Source organism: Echinops telfairi, unplaced genomic scaffold (genome assembly GCF_000313985.2).
Source record: "Echinops telfairi isolate 266 unplaced genomic scaffold, ASM31398v2 ScPeMD7_18;HRSCAF=68, whole genome shotgun sequence".
Lineage (NCBI taxonomy): Eukaryota > Metazoa > Chordata > Mammalia > Afrosoricida > Tenrecidae > Echinops > Echinops telfairi.
The window spans coordinates 35,819,071-35,824,174 of NW_022103915.1; positions in this window are offsets into that span (position 1 = coordinate 35,819,071).

Genomic DNA, 5,104 nt, shown 5'->3' on the forward strand with positions numbered 1-5,104 from the left:
GTTTCCTCATCTGTCACCATGTGTGTGGGAATCAAAGGCTTTCTTAATGTTTCAGTCTTGCCATCTCTCCTGCGATAAACGAAAAGGCAAGCCTCCTAGGGGTGAGGCCCGGGTCTGGTGGAAGAAGCCTGGGTGAGCCGGGTCAGGTGTCAGGTCAGTGGTGACATTTGTCAGGGAAAGTGTCCGGTGATCTGGCCACGAGGCTCATCACATCAGTGTCTCCGGTCGGGACGGGACGTTGATTTGTGGAGGCAGCTGGGGCCTCTGGGGCCCGCTAACTCCAAGCTGACAACGAGCCCTTCCATGCCGAACGCCTGACTTCCCCTTGCCATCTTCATCTGCCTGTGCCTCCCTTCTCTCATGTCAAAGAGGATGAGCCCAGTCACCTGGGACAGTCTCTGATGTCATGGACAAAGAAAGGCCTGGTGTCCGCTCCCAGCCGAGACCAACCACTTCTCCATCCCGGGGACTCCCCAGGCCCCTTGCTCACCAAGAGAAAGAGCGGCCGCCAGGCTAAAGGCCACCTTCAAAGTGAGGGCTGCCATTCTGCCAACAGCTCAGGAGAGCTCCCCAGAAAGCCTCATGATTCGGGGCCATTGGTGTTTTGTCTCCCTGGTCTGCAGTGTCCCCCTTTCCCACCATTAGGACCCCGATTTTCCAGTAAGAAGAACCCTGCCTCCCCCCCAGCCTAACGCTAACTAGGGCTGACCTCACTGGATCACCTACCTCAGGGGCCAACCATGGTAGGCTGGGTCCATCTACAAAGCCCGTGCCCTGGACATGGTGATTGGTTCAGGAATACAAATAACTCTTCTCTGAACAGAGGAACCCTGGTGGCATAGTGGCTCCACGTTCGGCTATTAACTGCAAGGTCAGCGGTTTGAAACCACCAGCGACTGCAGGAGAAAGACGAGGCTTTCTACTCCCAAAGAGAGTTAGTCTCTCAAACTCCAGGAGCAGTTCTACCTTGTCCTACAGGGTCATGATGAGTTAGAATCGACTCAACAGCAGTGAGTGTGTTGTTTGAGTTTCATCCAAATAGAGGATTTGTGTGTCCGGACTCTGAGGCACACCTCCAGTTCTGGAGTGTATTAGACCATAGAGTCTGAGTATTTGGGGTGCAGAAGGCTATGGGTGACAGTGAAGGCCCAGTTTCCTCTTCAAATTGTCTTTGAGATTTGGGGTCTCTGTTGCACCCTTAAACAGGAGTCACGTCTGGTGGAGGCTTTCTCTGGTTCTCGGAAAGTGAACAAGGAAGGGAGCCTCCCCTCCTCAAGACCACGAAGGAGGAGGCGCTTGCCCAGGAGTGGAATCACCCAGAGGGGCTGAGGAATGAACGGAGGGAACAGGATCGAGTCTGGGCCCCACTGTTCAGGCCTTGTTTAAGTCACACGGGAAGCCACTTCCCCTGGACAGCTGAGTCACACCAGCCTATGAATTCCATTTGTGGTGCAAGCCCATTGAAGTTGGGTGTTTCTGTTGTTGCGACACCCGGAATCCTGCGTGTTTGGGCCAGCGGTTCTCAACCTGTGGGTCGCGACCCCTTTGGGGGTTGAACGACCCTTTCACAGGGTTTGCTCAATTCATAACAGTAGCAAAATGACAGTGATGAAGTAGCAACGAAAATAATGTTATGGTTGGGGGGTCACCACATGAGGAACTGTATGAAAGGGTTGCGGCATTAGGAAGGTGGAGAACCGCTGGTCTGGGTGGCGCTGTTCTTTGAGGCAGACGGTCAGAGACTGTGCTGTGAAACAGAGCAGGGCTGGAAGCCTGCCTGTCCATCATTTCGGGCAGCGTAACCTTAGGATAAAGTTGGACTTTACTTTTACTTTTTTTTTTAAGCATCTTTCACCTATGGCATAAGGTCAACTGTCCACAGTGTGGTTGTGAGTGGCCACGTGCCGCAAGCCTTAGAATTGTGCCTGGCGCTTAGGTCCACAATACACGCAGGTGTCGTCGGCATCAATCCCCGTATATTGCCAATCCTCGGTGGCTTTTGCTCTCCTTACCAGAATTTCCCCACTCCCCCCACCTCGCCCTCCTCTCACTCACCAAATTCCTGCCTTCAGGACTCAGTTTCTCCCAGCAGAATGTTTCCTTCATTGCCTTCTTCCCGATGTTTTTGGGAGATGACACTGTACATAGTTTATTTCCTTCTTTAACTCCTCAGTGTCACTCCAGGATGTCTGACCTTTCCAGAAAAGCAAGGGGGCATCGGGAAGTTTATGGAAATCCGTCTCTCTCTCTCTCTTTTTTTTTATAAATAGTTCAGGGTCTGTTTGTTGTTCTTCACGGGTGCTTTCCAGTCGAGTCTGATTGGGTGCCATGCCCTGGCACCGCCTCTATCTCTAGGGACTTCATTGCTCTGCTCCCCCCGCTGCTCTCCTGCATGCCCCCAGAGGCTGGCTTCAGCGTAGTGAGCTCATGGCAGGCACAATTCCCACCTTGTGTCTCTAGTGTTGTTTCCAATAGTGCAATGAGTCAATGAGGAACGCTGTGTCCCATGTTGAGGGCCTCCCTGTGGTCATCTCTGTGCATTGCTGTTCTGAGCAGGAACATTGTCCTCAGGGCTTGGTGAGCCAGGATGTGCTTCACTCTTTGTTTTTTCCGTATTCCCCCGTTGGCTCCTGTGTGCTCTGACCAGACCAGTCCCTCTCCTTGAGCTGTAGCTTCAGTGCTGTCCTCTGAAGTGTATTCTTCTTGGGGGGAGGGTGGTGCTGTCCACTTAGTTGGTAATAGTGCCGGCCCCTCTGGCTTCTCTATCAGTTCCTTAAGCTCTATCTTTAACATACAAGATTTGTTTCTCTAGGCAAAACACTTTCAAAAAGATACTCCTTAAACCCAGGTGGAGATGCCCCCTGCTATAGTCATCCTGTGCACATCCATGGCAGTATACAAAGGGAAGACACCCTGGGTTCCACCTTCGCCTTCTTAAATACCCGTCCTCCTGATGCCCCATTGCTTTTCAGTTGTATCCAAGACCCCACAAATTCTTGCCTCGGTTTGTCTGCCATTTCCCCCCTGGCCCAAAGCACAGAAGCCCCAGTTCCTTTTGAGCCACCATGCATGCGCCCAGTGCACCCCTTGAAATCACAGAACAAAGACATTCTCTGCAGAAATCTTTGCCAATACCCGAAACTCATGCCCCCAAAGAAACTACTCCAGACTTACAGGCTGCTGGCCTAAACATCTAACATGATCTCCAGCTCACTTGGGCCAACAAGCCCCACCAGAGCCCAGGACATCTCTGTAAGGAGTGCTGCTGCACCCACAACAGTCCAAGGCCACCACTTAGGTCAGCCCGTCTGCCAACCACGTCACAACCTAAGAATAAAAGGAAACCACGTTCTCATAATCCCTGGACACTCCTCACTGGAGCAGGGAGCCTTGTAGAAACCGCTAAAACACTGCAATAGACTGGCCCTGGCCAAGTTTCTCCCCACGCATTCCCATTTTCCAATACAAAATGGAGCTTTTCCAAGGTTGCCTGCAAACCACCGCCCCCCTCCCAGTAAACATGTTATTTCTGGCATTCTCCATAGAGAGAAGCCGTCAGGCTTCTCAGGTGCAAACAGTTGTCTTTTTCTAGGAGCCAATCTTTCTCCTGAACAGGACAGGCTAGGTAGAGAGGGGTTAGGAGGATGTTGACAGGATTCATGACAATTCCTCCCAGCAGAACAAGGGTCTCTCCTTCCTTGGTGGCATCTAACAAGGACATTTCGTTTGTGATGTATAAGCTGCACGCCCACCATCCTGCAAGGACTCAGGCACAGTCCCATTTTACCGATTCTGAGCCCAAGTCAGAGATCCAAGTGGAAACATCCTGGGCCTCCCTGCTCACCCCTTTATGTACCAAGGGATTTGAATCCCATTCTCTCTTCACTCCATTTTTGATCCAAGAACTTTTTGAAGCCCCCATCCTAGAATCCCAACCAGTCCTCCTGAGAGCCGAAGACCACACTAACATTCTAGGGCTTTCTCTCTCGGTGAATTTCCCCTCGTTGCTTCGCCTTCCTGTGCAAAAAGGCCACCTCCCCATCGACTACATCCTCCAACACCACGGGGACCATGTCTGTTTCTTCATTTCTTAAACTCCAAATCCATCACAGCACATTTTTCCAAGAAAACCTCTCAGGATGGTGCCAAATGCGTTCTCGACATCCAAGTCACAATGTTGGAATGCTTTTACAAGCAGGAATGAAAACCCTACCAGGGGAATTGTATTAAGAATGAGGACTTCTCATCCCTGTGACTTAGAGCACTCAGTAGCTGCTGCTGTCATGAACCTGGGCCAGCTGACGTTGCCAATGAGTTTGGCTTGCCTAAGAGCATTCCTTCCAGTCCCCCCACCTCACGCCCGTCCATCTGTGTCCTCCTCACCTCTCCCACCAGGTGCCTGCCATTTCTTCAGGACTCAGTTTCTCCCCGCAGAATCATCCCAGTATTTACTGCTTTCTTCCCTCCTGCTTTTGGAGAGGAAACCATCGTTTCCTTACTCCTCCAGGCTGTTCTGTCTGTCCGTTCCGGAAATACGAGGGGGCTTCAAAATGGTTGTGGGGCAATTCCATTGCCCTTTCATCCCCTTTTCCCTAGGGACTTTTGAAGCCTCCTCGGGGAGCACCGCCAGTCCTCTCTGGAGCCCAGATAACAGGTTCTAGGGCTTTCTCCCCAGGGGAATCTCCTCTGGCTGCTGCTGCGTTCCGTGTTCCGGCACCACCACCCACCTACCTACATCCTCTTCAGTTTCAGTGGTCCTGTCGGTTCCTTTGTGTTTCAGCGTCCAAATCTATTACAGTGAATTTTCCAAAGATAATTTCTCGAGACTGTGCCAAGCGCTTTTCAACATCCAAGTCATAATGCTGGCTTCATGAGTAAGGATGAAAACCCACCAGGGAAACTTAATTAATCATGAGGGGTTCTGGCTCAAGCTCTGGTGGCAATTTGATATAAGTACATTTATTGTAAATGGTGCCCCGATAGCACAAGCAGTTAAGTTCCTGGCTGCTAACTGCAAGGTTGGCAGTGTGGGATAGAGACCTGTGACCAGCTTCTGTAAAGATGTCAGCATAGAAACCCTGGAACTATTTACTGGCTTTTTTTT